Raw genomic sequence first — 14,501 nt, forward strand, 5'->3', positions numbered from 1 at the left:
GGCAGCTTCCTCCACTGGGACAATGGGAGGCTCTTCCCTGCGTCCACATGGGAACCTCCTCTGTGTCCGGGCTGGGCAGTTCCTGGCAGGGCTTCAGGTGGGAGGGGCCTGGGTCGGGTCCAGGCTGGCAGCCAGTGGTGGGAGCACCTTCTGGGTCAGGGTTCTTGGAAGATGGGGGATCGGAGGCCAGCTCCGAGGACAGCTGTGCCTGGGGGCGGTGGTAGGGCCAGTGGGGCAGGCAGAGGGCCCGAGAGCCCCGTGGCTGCCCCAGGATGCCACAGATGTCATGCCAGTGAGCAGCCGTCTGCTCCACAAAGGGGCCACGAGGCTGCAGCCCCAGCCGGGGCTCTTCCCACCGTGCCCACCAGTGCCAGGTGCTGCCGGCCGGGCCCGGCTGGGCAAGGCCTCCTGGAAAGGCTTTGCTCTTTCCCGATCTCTCTGTGTTTCTGTTTTCCTCTCCTGGCTGGGAGAGCAGCTCCTCCAGCACCCTCGGCCACGGCCTTGCGGGAACAGCGTCTCCTTGCCTGCTCAGTGCCCTCCAGCTAGGATGGGCCCCGGGTGGAGTCAGGTTCAGGGGAAACACTGAGGACCCCGGTGTGCGGTGCTCTTGGCCTCAAGTCTTTGCCGTGAAGTACAATCAACAACAGTGAGAGTGACCACAGCAGTGGTGACGATCAAAACGAGGGTGCCCAATGGCCCGGCCTGTGGCTTCGGCCCTGGGGTGGGGAACGTGGCAGGGGCCGTGTGCGCAGCACACCCAAGCGTGATCCACGTGGATGCGCCTGGTGGGTCATGTCTGCAGCACTGGAATTTTAAGTCTACCAAGGGGCTTCTGTCCCACTCAACTTTGCAGCCAGGGCCACCAGCAACTCCGGAGCACAGGCTGCTGGAGGATGTGTCCCAGTTAGGTTTGGGGGGGATGACGCAAGTTGCAGAGGAACGTGTCTTTCAGGATTCCACGTGTGCAAACCAACACCCACAGGGGAGTGTGTGTGCCCGTGTGCCTGTGTGTGCATACCTGTGTGTGTGTGTGCCTGTGTGCATGTGCCCGTGTGTGTCTGTGTGCAGTTGTGTGTGCTTGTGTGCAGGTGTGTGTGCCCGTGTGCACGTGTGTGTGTCTGTGTGCAGGTGTGTGTGCATATGTGCCTGTGTGTGTGCTCGTGTGCATATGTGTGTGCAGGTGTGTGTGCCTGTGTGCAAGTGTGTATGTCAGTGTGCATGTGCCTGTGTGTGTGTATGTGCCCGTGTGTGTGCCCATGTGCAGGTGTGTGTGTCTGTGTGCATGTGTGTGTGCCCGTGTGCTGGTGCTCGCATGTGTGTGCAGGTGTGTGTGCCCATGCACCTGTGTGCATGTGCCCATGTGCTTGTGTGACTGTGTGTGCCTGTGTGCATGTGCCCATGTGCCTGTGTGTGTGCCCATGTGCATGTACCTGTGTGTGTGCATGTGCCCATGTGCATGTGTGTACATGTGTGTACCTGTGTGTGTGTACCTGTGTGCCCATGTGCATGTGTACCTGTGTGTGTGCCCGTGTGTGTACCTGTGTGTGCCCGTGTGTGTGTACCTGTGTATGTGCCCATGTGAATGTGTGTGCGTGTGCCCGTGTGCATGTATATATCTGTGTGTGCCCGTGTATGTGTGTACCTGTGTATGTGTGCCCGTGTGTGTGTGTGTACCTGTTTGTGTGTGTGTGCCCGTGTGTGTGTGTACCTGTGTGCAGCAGATGCAATGCCTGGAGCTTTCCATTCCAAACAATGGACTTGTTCATCTCTGGGGAGGACTGAGATCAGGGTGGGGGTTGGAAACAAGGAGGGGGCAGGCAGCCACCTCCCATGTGTCCTACGAGGGGAGCAGCCTCCTCTCCAGTGGTGGGGAGACCTGGAGGATCTGCCCTGTCCCCCGCCCAGGCTCGTATGGTCTTTGCAGGTGGCCTGCAGCCTGTGCTTGGGGCCTTGCCTACCTGCGTGCCATTTTCAGCATCTGGGATGGAGGTGAGGGGTCTCCTAGATGAGCTTTTCTTTGCCAGCTCTCTCTTCTGGTTTATTTCCAAAGGACCCCATTTATCATCACTCTGCGGGACAGCCTACAGGTCCAAGGCTGGCCCCGAGACTCCCCCTTCCAAGGGTGGGGGCAGCAAGAGAAGGAGGTGGCTCAGGTGGCCCCAGTCCTCGCTCAGGCAACCTCCTGAGCTGTGGTCCTGCTGCGGGCAGCTTTGCGCAGAGCTGCCTCTAGAGGGACGTGACCTATGGCCTCTGCTCTCCCTGGGGCGGGTGCTACCCAGGACCCTGGCCACCCCACGCAGGGAGGCTCTTGCCTGTGGATCGCAATTCCTGTTCCCGTGGACACTTTGTGGGAAGTTGAAGCAAAGAGGGCTGGAAGTGGGAAGGGAAATGGAATTATTTGACACTCCCTAAGGAGGACCTGAGCTGGACGAGGCTTTAATAAAACCCATGTCCCGCCTCTGCTGCCGCGCCCAGGGCTGCTTCTGGGCCTCGCCTGTGCTAGCTGGCTGAATTCTCGCAACAATCCTCCAAGTTCAGTCTTCCTAGTTTTACCACCTTACAGTAGGTGAGGAAATGGCGATGAACAGGGTTGAATCATGTTGCCTGAAAGTCCCAGTCCACCCGGAACCTCAGGATGTGACCTCACTTGGAAGTGGGGTCTTTGCAGGTGGATGAGTAAGACGAGGTCGTCCTGGAATGGGGGGGCCCTACCTCCAACACAGATGGTGTCCCTGTAAGAAGAGGAGAGGACACACACACAGACACAGAGACACACACACACACACAGAGAGACATCCACAGACAGACACACACAGACACAGAGACACACACACACAGACACACACACACAGATAGGCACACAGACACACAGACACACATACACACACAGATAGGCACACAGACACACAGACACACACACACAGACACCCATAGACACACAGACACAGAGACACACACACAGACATACATATACACAGACAGACACACAAACACACACACAGACACACATATAGAGACAGACACACACACAGACACAGAGATACAGAGATACACACACAGATACAGACACACAGGCAGACACACACACACAGACACAGAGACACACACAGATAGATGCACACGCACAGACAGACACATACACAGACACCCAGTCAGACAGAGACACATACACACAGACACAGACAGACACAGGCACACACAGATACACACAGACAGACACACAGATACACACACATACACACAGACACATACACACAGAGACAGACACACACACAGACACAGAGATACACACATACAGAGACACAGACAGATAGATGTACACACAGAGGCACAGACACACACACACACACAGTGGGACAGAGTGACACACACACGCAGATAGACACACACAGATACACACAGACATACAGACACACACAGAGACACACACAAGGAAGAGACCGTGTGAAGACAGAGGCAGCCAAGGAACACAGAGCCAGCAGAAGGGATGAGGAGGGACCCTCCCCCAGATCCTTGTGGGACCGTGGCCCTGCCCACGCCTTGATCTTGGATTTCTGCCCTCCAGAGCTGGGAGACAGTCAATGCCTGTGGTTAGGAGCTGCACAGTGGGTGGTACTTTGTTAGGTGGCCCCAGGACCCTGGCACAGGCATCTTAGACAGGCGACACGGTGACCTGGCTGTTACGGGACAGGCAGGGCTTGGCTTTTAGAGCAGGGGCAGGCCGAGTGAAAGGAGGTCAGCCAGGAAGAAACAAAACGTCCTATGTTCCAATAAGCTCGGGATGTGCTGGGTCCTGCCAGGCTTGGGGGGGTCTTTCCTGCAGGTTCTCAGAGGCTCCGGCCTATTCCTGTGAACGCTGGAACAAAGCTCGCTTCTCAGGGCACACTTCATTTCCAGGAACAGTGTTCCACAGAAAACCATTTAAAAAGAAAGAAAAGCAACCACTGGCCTCAAGCAGTTGGCCTTGCCCACCTAGGGAGGGAGACTGAGGCCCGGAGGAGGCAACTTAACTGGGTCGCTGACCCAGGAGTGGGACCTGGGAAGAGACCCCAGCCCTTCAGCCCAAGGCCTGGCCCACCCAGCACTGAGTCCCCACCCCTCTCACCAGGACTAAGTTGGGAGCTGGCCTGTCATTGCAGAAGCAGGAAACTGCTTTTCTTTTCTTTTTTTATTTTTTCTCGATACGGGGTCTTGCTCTGTCACCCAGGCTGGAGTGCAGTGGAGCGATCTCGACTCACTGCAACCTCTGCCTCCCGGGTTTGAGTGATTCCCCTGCCTCAGCCTCCCAAGTAGCTGGGATTACAGGTGCCCGCCACCATGCCCGGCTAATTTTTGTAGGTTTAGTAGAGAAGGAGTTTCACCATGTTGGCCAGGCTGGTCTCGAACTCCTGACCTCAGGTGATCTGACCACCCCGGCCCCCCATAGTGCTGGGATCACAGGTCTGAGCCACAATGCCTGGCTGAAATTGCTTTTCTTAGGATGAAATCCCGGAGCTAGGAAGGGTCGAGGGGCTTTGATGCGGCTGCAACACTGCTTCTTCAGCATCATTCCATCGTGGCCCTGTGTTCCCCGGGACCCCTCTCCTGCAGCGGCACCAGCAACGGGGTGGGCAGCATGGACTCGTGAGTGTGAGTTTGAGCTTCACTAGTCCTGCCGGGGCCTGGAACATGCACACTCGGGGGTTACCTGTCCCCAGAGGGGCTCAGTCATCACCAACGTCATTATCCCAGCAGGCAGAACAGAACGTGCCAAGATGGCTCCAAATGCGGCATCAAACAGTGTCTCTTAAAAGCCAAAATACTTCAGCTGTGGAAGAAAGTATGGCAATTCCGCCAAAAATTAAACAAAATTACAGAGGATCCAGCAGCTCCACTCCTAGGTTTACAGGCAAAAGAACTGAAGAGAGGGTCTTCACGGCGTATTTGTACACTTGTGTTCCCGGCAGCATCATCCACCAGCGCCGAGGGGCAGAAACCACCCTATGTGCCTATGGATGGACAATGGCCACAATCAGTGGTCCGTCCAGACAGACAGTGGAATACTACTCAGCCCTGACAAGGACATTCTGACCCTTGATGCAACACTCGTGAGCCCGGAGGACATTACGCAGAGTGAAATGAGCCGCTCACGAAAGGACACGTCTCGTGGTTCCACTCACAGGCAGTCCCCGGGGTCATTAGGTCCACAGAGACAGGAAGTAGAAAGGTGGGTGTGGGGCTGGGGATGGGGAACAGGGAGTGAGTGTTCCATGGAGACAGAGTTCAGCTTGGGACCGTGGAAAGTTCTGGAAATGGCGGGTGGTGATGGTTGCACAACAATGTGAATGTGCTTAATGCCACTGAACAGTGCACCTAAAAGTGATTAAGATGGTGAATTTACGTCATGCCTATTTCACTACAATGGAAACACAGCCAGCCCCCCTGTCTCTCGCATGCTCCCCCATCCCCCTACGAGGCCTTCCCCTGGCCATTCTGGCCTGAGCTCCCGCCTCGGGAGGCGGATTCTGGAATCCCTGAGAGATCTCATCCCCTGCCTCCTCCACTGCCGCCACTGTGGCCCTGCTCCTCTGCAAACACGCTGGTGTGGGCCGGCCTGCTGCCTTGATCTAGAATGTTCTGCCAACAAATATCATGCCGGTGTGCCCCTCACTCCGTGGGAGCCCAAGCTTGTTCGTGTGGAATGTCACTTCCTGTTTGTTTTGTCTTTTTCTTTTAGCACTTTGGTCATAACCTGGCATTTATGTGTCTCCCGTGCCATGATGAGCACACCACGTAGGGCAGGCACTGCATCCACGGGCCGATTCCACCGGGCAGATGCCACAGAGGCAGGCGCGGTGTCTGCGTGAGGATGAAGGGCAAATGCCTGGTGGCATGGGTTCAGTTTAGCACCCGTGACAGGAAATAGCGCCTTTGTGAGCGGCTCGGTGTTCTTCTTCAGGGAAGTTAGTTATGAGACCGGCAGGTGCACCACGAAAGCATAGCTTGCCGCCTGCGGGTCTCTCAAGAATGGCCAAGGCCCGCGCAGCCGCAAAGGGGCACCAGCTGCCCTCCAGGAGGTTTCTTCATCAACGTTTGGAAGCAACTGGGCTAAAGCACCGAAGGCAGGTGCAGGCCCTCGGGGCACCTCTTACACAGCCCCTGGCGGCCCAGGGAGCTACTGTCCCAGCGAGGAAGCAGTCAGGACATCCACCCCAGGAGTCAGGGCATGGACATGGAGCCATCAGTGAAATGGGAGGATTGGCCTCCAGAGGCCAAGGAGGAGGCAGAAGGGGCCTGGCCTTGGGTCTGACACGAGGTGTCGCCCTAGAGGAAGGGAGTGACTCCTGGCAGGAGAGGGGACCTGGGGCATCCAGAAGTCAGAGAAGGGGTGTTCTGACAGTCCTTAGCAGGTGCTGGGGTCCAGCCACTCCAAGACTCAACAACGTGGACACCCCTTCACGGGGTCAAAGGCAATGCTGTCCCACTGCCCTCGGGGGAGGCCTCTGGGGCAGGTGACACTGTGAGGCCATCCCTGGCCAGGGTGGGGAGAGCTTGGACTGAGACCAAACGAGCTCCACATTCAGACAGATCTTTGCAGGAAGAGGGGGCACCTCCCAGCACCACAGCAAGCCAATTAGCCAGCACTTTTGGAAGGAGAGGAGCACCTTCAAAACAAAGGGGCTCTCCTGGCAGTCTGGGGTTTGGATTAAAAAAACACAGCGGAAATATCACTGAGCTCACCAGAATTGCTGGAAATCTTCCAAGACACCCCCCACCCCCGCCAACTTCCCACAGGGGCAGAAAGGAAAAATCCCTGAAGCAAAACCAGCCACAGCAGGGAGCCCAGGGCAGGGAAGCAGCAGGAGACAGCCTCGGGTCGGTGGGACTGAGCCTTAGTGGGGAAGGGCCGGGGCCTGGCCCCCCACCCACAGCCCACCTCTGCCACCAGAACTCAAATGAATGAGGGCACTTTGGGAGGCCTGGATGTGCATCTCCTGAATTCTAGGTTCTTGTATGTAGCTGCCAAATGGACACCTCCCTCCTGATGCCCCACAGCTCTGACCTTCAGGACACCCCTGAACAAGCCCACACCTCGACAAATACCGCTGGGTGTCGCCAACAATATTTCCATCCTCCTCCAGTTGGCCTTTCCATTTTGCCTGTAAGTTATGACTCATCTTTCAGACCTATCTCCTCCTGTCCAATCTCCCTGCCATTTCTCTATTCCCCAACTTCATTAGTGTTTTAAAAATAGGTACACTGCGGCCGGGAGTGGTGGCTCACGCCTGTAATGCCAGCACTCTGGGAGGCCGAAGTGGGTCGATCACGAGGTCAGGAGATTGAGACCATCCTGGCTAACACGGTGAAACCCCGTCTCTACTAAAAATACAAAAAAGTAGCCATGGGTGGTGGTGAGCGCCTGTAGTCCCAGGTACTTCGGAGGCTGTGGCAGGAGAACGGCGTGAGGCCGGGAGGTGGAGCTTGCAGTGAGCCGAGATGGCGCCACTGCACTCCAGCCTGGATGACAGAGCAAGACTCCATCTCAAAAAAAAAAAAAAAAGAAAAAGAAAAAAGAAGGTACATTGCTTGATGCGCCTCCTAGTGTGCTCCCCTTCAGCCCCATTGGTTGAACTCTTTTACTGATTCTGGATATGCAATGGATAGATGAATGGATAAATGGGTAAATGGATGAATAATTGGATGGGATGGATGAATGGGTAGATGCATGGATGATTGGATGGAATGAATAAATGGATGAATGGATGGATGGGTAGATGTATGGATGATCGGATAAAATAAATGGATGGATGGATGGATGCATGGATGGATGGATGGATGAATGGATGGATGGGTGGATGGATGGGTGGATGGATGGATGGGTGAATGGATGGATGGATGAATGGATGGATGGGTGGATGGATGGGTGGATGGATGGATGGGTGAATGGATGGATGGATGGATGGGTGGATGGATGGGTGGATGGATGGATGGGTAGAGGGATGGATGGATGGGTAGATGAATGGATGGGTAGCCAGATGATTAGATGGAATGAATGAATGAGTGGATGGATGGATGGGTCGATGGACAGAGGAGTGTGTGGAATTGAGGCAGGAAAATAATAAAAGGAATTGGAAGTTGGATAAAAGGCAGAATGAGTAAAAGCAGAGAGCAGAAGCAAGGCAAAGGGACGGGTGAGCAAGAAGCAAAGTAGGAGACAGAAACTGAGCAGCCAAACAAAAGTAAGATAAAAAAGCAAGTAAAGAAACTCCATGGCCAGCAAGATCTGGACCAAACCAGTAAGGGGCAGCTCCTCAAAGATAGGCATGCACAGTAGAGAGAAAAAGTATCCTTATCATGACCCTGTATGATAATCATCTCATTAAAGCTCATGCATATGGACTGCATATCATTTATGTACTTAAAATTATGGGATAGAGGCAACGAGCAAGTGCACAAGGGCCAAAGTAACTAAGCAACCAACCTATTAATCAAAAGGTAGATGTTGGCTAAAGATTAGGCAGCCTTTGGAAGAAAAGAAAAAAAAGACACACATAAAAAGACCCAAAGTATACCAAACTAATGCTGATCTCATCTTGCAGAGGTCAGCCCACTCTCTCCTCTCTCAGAGTGCTGCTGTGCTTAATAAACTTTTGCTGCTTGCTTTGCTATTTGTGTGTGCCACGTCAAATTCTCTGTTCAGGACACCAAGAGCCTGGAATTGCACAGCACCATACGGTAACAGAATGAATGGATGGATGAATGGATGATTGGATGGAATGGATGGATAGATGAATAGATGGATGGATGGATGGATGGATGAATGGGTAGATGGATGGATGATTAGATGGAGAGATGGATTGGCAGATGGATGGATGGTGGATGGGGGTAGAGAGGTGCTGAATGGATAGATGGAAGGGTAGATGGATGGGTGGATATGGATATTATATATTGATGTATGGATAAATGGATGGGTGGAGGGATGGATGAATGGTAGATGGCTTCATTTACTTATATTGAATAGGTCATTTATCTTCTCACTTTCATGACTTCTCCCACTTGCCAAGGTGCTTTCATGTTCAGTATCACTTTTGACTCCTCCTATGGCTTCCATTCCTTCCAATCATCCATTCATCCATTCATTCACCCATGTACCATCCATCCACAACCCATCCATCCATCCTTCCATCATTCCTTCCATCCATCCATCCATCCATCCATCCATCCATCCATCCTTCCTTCCTTCCATCCATCCATCCTTCCATCCATCCATCCATCCATCCATCCATCCATCCATCCATCCATCATTCCTTCTCTCAAACACCGTTTTTGGTGCCATGTGACCTGTTTTCGTAGTCATTGCTATTTCCACATTGCCTCAGTGGAGGTGGCAAGAATGAGATGTCATTGTGCCAAGTACTTGATTTTTCTGATCACCTGCTCCACCTGACTACATTCTGATTACCCGCTCTGTCATAACCGTTTTTCACACCAAACCACTCACCCCATCACTCTCTTTAAATTAGCCAATTGGAATTAGTTTAGCCTGTGTGGTCTAACCCTAGCCAATAGCGGAACAACACAGCAGCAGGGGCCACATGAGTCAGGGATAAGAATGCCTTCCCCTCCCTTGTCCAGGTGTGTGCTCACCATTGCTCCATCTATAAGGGTGCACCCTTCTATAGAAGTAACTTGCCTTGCTGAGAATTAAAAAGAAAATTTTTTATTCAAGTGTTATTTCTTTTGTGGCACGGAAACTTTATTTATAACAACTGAATTGCACAAATAATATCTAATTTCCTTAATACATAAAGAGCTCCTACAAGTCAATAGAAAAACTCCAAGAACTCAATAGACAAAGGATATGATTTAATTCTTCACAGAAAAAAATGCAAATGCCTCTCAAACATGTAAAAATAAGAGAATATTCCATGCAGTAACAGCAAAATACACATTCTTTTACAAGGATAAATTTATCAAGAGAATCTGTGAATGCAATGAATCACAGAGTTTTATAATGCGTGGAGCAGACGCTGATATAACTGAAAGGAGAATTGTATAACTCCATAGTTGTAGCTAGAGACTGCAACTCTCCCCGTTCAGTAACAAAGAAAAAGTTGACGGAACATAAAGATATAGAAGGCTTGGTCGTTGTCTCAACCAATTAACTATCAACCACCTATCATTGGTTACAAATTCTTTCCAAGAGCACACAGAACATTTGGCAAGGGAGATTTTATCCTGGACCATAAAACAAGTTCCTCCAAATTTAAGAAAATTGAAATCATACGAATTGTATTTTTGTCAAATAGAAATCAATAGCAAAAAGATATAGGGAAAATCTGCAGATGTTTGGTGATGAAGCTGTCCATCAAAGAAAATGACGAGACAAGTCTCAATCATTTTAGGAAATTTATTTTCCAAAATTAAGGATGCACCCAGGAGACAGGTCTATGCCTTTCTCTGAAGATGATTTTGAGGGCTCCAAATATAAAGGGGAAAGGGTGGGATATTGAGAAGCACACAGTTTTCATATAAACGGAAGGGGAGGGGCAGAGGAAAAATGTGGGGAATCTGCATTTTACATAAGATAACAGAGACACAATGGGGCAGCGGAAACAATCGGATATGCATTTGTGTCTGGCTGGCTGGGGTGACTGCACCTGCAAAGATAAGCTGTCAATTTGCATCGCCATGGCGAAGTTCTAACAGCTCACCAGGAATTTCCCTGTGGGCAAAATAGGGGGAGGTGGGTAGCCTTTCATCTTGTAGCCGGCTGCTTTAGTAACCGAAGTGGGGAGGCAGCTTTGTGTGACCCAGTTCTTAGCGTGACTTTTCCCTTTGGCTAAATGAGTTTGGGGTCCCAAATTTAATTTCCTTTCACAAAACAAACCATATTTAAGTAGCCAAAGGATGAATTTCACAAGGAAAATCAGAAAATATTTTGAGTTGAGAAAAAATGAAAACAAAATATGGCCAGGTGTGGTGGCTCCTGCCTGGAATCCCAGCTCTTTGGGAGGCTGAGGTGGGAGGATTATCTTAGCCCAGGGGTTTGAGACCAACTGGGCAACAAGGCAAGACCCCATCTCTAAGAAAATAAATAAATTTTAAAAAATGTTATAAAGGAAAATATATTAAAATACGCGGAATGAACCAAAGCAGTACTTTGGAGAAAATTTATAGCATTAAGTGTTTATATTCAACAACATAAACATCCTCCATTCAGCAATTTGAGCTAGCATCTGACTAACTAGAAAAAGAATTGTCTAAAACAAAGCAGGCAGGAGGAAATAAACACTCAATATAACAGCTGAAATCAGTGAAATAGAAAACAGAAAAACAATAGAGAAATCAGTGAAACTGAAAGCTGGTTTGATCTTCAAAAAGATTAATGAAATGGATAAATCTCAAGCCAGACTAATCAGGAAAAAGCAGAGAGCTGACACCAATGATTACTCTCAGGAATAAGGAAAGGGGACACCACTATGGACCCTATGGACATTACAAGGATAAAAAGAAAATACTTTGAATAACCTGATGAAAATAATTTTGAAAACTTGGACAAAATGGATAAATTCCTGGAAATATGCGAAGGGTCAAGCTTATTAAAGAAGCAATGGATCACCAGAATTGACCTTACAGAAATGGAATTTGTAGATACAAATTTTCCTAACCACCCTCCCCACAACAACATCTCAAACCCCAGTTGGCTTCACTGGTAAATCCTACCATTTGAGAAAGCAATAATACCTTTCAAAAACTCTTCCACAAATTGCAAACAGAGGGACATTCCCTAACTCATCTTATGGGGCAAGCGTTACACTGATACCAACTAGTTACATACTATTTCCTACATAAGACATACTTTGCTACTGGCTTGAAATAATTCCCTTATCAACTATTAAATTTCTACAATGACTATGATGTCTTCTAGACACTATTTTGTTCCTCCTGTCTTTCTGTTTTGTTTATTCCAGTCACCATGAAAACCCTGTATCCCCCTTACCCTCTAGTGACTATAAATGGCAAGGGTTTGGCTACTCCTAAGCCCCAAGTTACTGCATTATCCTTTCCTGTCTCCCTAAGGACACACCTCTGTATGTGAGTCCTCCCTCAACTATCTACTTCCTGTGTGCTCTCTGTTTCTTACTGGACTCTGACTGATAGAACACTGATATCATTACTAACATGGATGTGACTACTGGGTTGAAGTAAGGATTTCTTGGCAATGCCTTTTGCTCTAGAATATACTCCAAAAGAGGCCAAAGTGTGAATAAACTGGGGTACCATCAGAGAGAACGAGATGCCAGGGTCTCTCTCTGCAGGCTCTGGCAGCAGGCAGCTAGGTAGTTGTCATGTAGCACAATTAACATCCTCTTAACAACACGGTGTGTGTGAGGTCCAGCCACAGATTTTGTAATGAGGATGTGTGTTCCATCCCTGTTTACAGCCACTAATACTGGAAGTGATCAAGCCTCACACAGGATTGCTTTGCAGCCAGCCAAGGAGAACACTTCACTGGAGAAAACAATTACCTGAAGCAGTTTCTTTCCTCTGAAATTGTCGATTTTAGGGTTTAGTTTCATTTGTTTCTGTTTTCATTTTATGGCTTGTCGCCTTTTACTTTTTATTTTAATTTTATATTTTAAATATATAAAATGTTAACTGGCTCAAAAGTTAAAACTGCATGAAAGTTAACACTTACAAAAGGCTGACTTCGATTCCTACCCTCTCCATGCATTTTTATCCGCAGAGATGACCATACTCATTAATTTCCGTTCATTCCTCCTGTGTCTTTTTCCAAATAGGTGTGGACAGTCTTAATTCCATTCTTTCTTATATGAAAGTCAGCAAAGACCATGTACCTGCCTCTTTGCCTCATTTGTCTCACTTAATGACATGTGCTTGAGATTTACTCTGTGTCCATTTGTAGAGAACTTAAAGGGAAGGGGTTTTAATGTTTTTAATAGACTCCAGCATCTGCAGAGAAATCATAGTATTCTTGATCCTTTAATTACACAATTATGTCCAGAGATGTCTTCTGGGGGTGAAGCTCAGGTAGACGCCTCTGTGATTCTCTCACTGTGTGACTGGGTTCCAGGGGCACCGATACTGTTCAGGGTGTTTGCATCGACACACAGGGTGGTGTGGTGATGGAGCCAGCAGGTGCAATGGTCGTGTGTGTGGGTATTAGACCCCCTGCCAGTCCGTGTGCCACCCACCAACTGGGCAATGAGACAGTAAGGGCTTCTGCCCCATGGGCAGTCATGAGAATGAAATGGACTATTTGAGTTTTGTTGTTGTTTTTTGGGTTTTTTTTTTTTTTTTTTGAGACGGAGTCTCGCTCTGTCACCCAGGCTGGAGTGCAATGGCGCAATCTTGGCTCATTGCAACCTCTGCCTCCTGGGCTCAAGCAATTCTCCTGCTTCAGCCTCCAGAGTAGCTGGGATTATAGGTCGTCTGCCACCACACCCAGCTGATTTTTTTTTATTTTCAATACAGATGGGGTTTCACCATGTTGGCCAGCCTGGTCCCGAACCCCTGACCTCAGGTGATCTGCCTGCCTCAGCCTCCCAAAGTGCTGGGATTATAGGTGTGAGCCCCCATGCCTGGGTTAAAATGACCTGTTTGTTATATAGACAGTGCGGACATTCCTTACTGCCGCACAAGCACCAGTTACTCCTGGTAGGGCCTGGTTTTGTGGAGTTTTGATGGAGATATTTTCCCAGCACTAGAAACGAGTGTGGAAGCTTTGCCCCCTCCTCATGCCTGGGACTCTTCACGTTGCCTGGTTTCACGTGTTCCCGAAAGGAGCAGGAGATCCCTGGCCGCTTGCCCGGCTGCTCTTGATGCTGGGGGCCGGGCTGGGACACAGACCCCTGAGCGTGTCTGTCTGTCTGCCTTGGGAAGGGTCCTTACCTACTCTACTTTGTCTCCAGTCTTCTCTGATCTGTTTTGGATGCTTATATTTACCTTGAAATCATCTCTTTTGGATTGTAAAAAATATATTCTAGAGTCAAATAGCATAATCCCTTATGACTCTTTTAATCTATTTTCTCTTAATCTGTGGTCATTGATACTTGCTGGAATATTTTTTCCCAGGTGTTTCTGTCAGGTGAGTTAAATCCCACCATGCCCACCCCTCCCCACCTTGGGGCACAGGTGCATGAATTTGGTACGTTTCTCTGATTTTGTCATTTTTGCTTTTATCTTCCTTCATTCTATTTTCTTACTTTCCTTATTCTAACGCTTTTTTTTTTCTAACAAGAGCTCATTACAGATTCAATGATTTTAATTATTTCTTGCTAACCCATTTCAGTATTAAAGACTATGAGTTTTCCTCTGGGCTCATCAATTCTGATATGAGTGTCCTGGTTTTATTTTTCTAGATATTTCACAAATTTGTGAAGGTGGACCCTTTTATTTTGTAGATAAGAAACTTGAGGTATTTTCTCCACCAGAAGCTGCCCACGCGTCTGTAGCAGCTCTGGTTCTGCCAGGCGGTGGCCTGGGCCTGCCCCTGA

The sequence above is a fragment of the Symphalangus syndactylus genome, chromosome 3, assembly GCF_028878055.3.
Source record: "Symphalangus syndactylus isolate Jambi chromosome 3, NHGRI_mSymSyn1-v2.1_pri, whole genome shotgun sequence".
Taxonomy (NCBI): Eukaryota; Metazoa; Chordata; class Mammalia; order Primates; family Hylobatidae; genus Symphalangus; species Symphalangus syndactylus.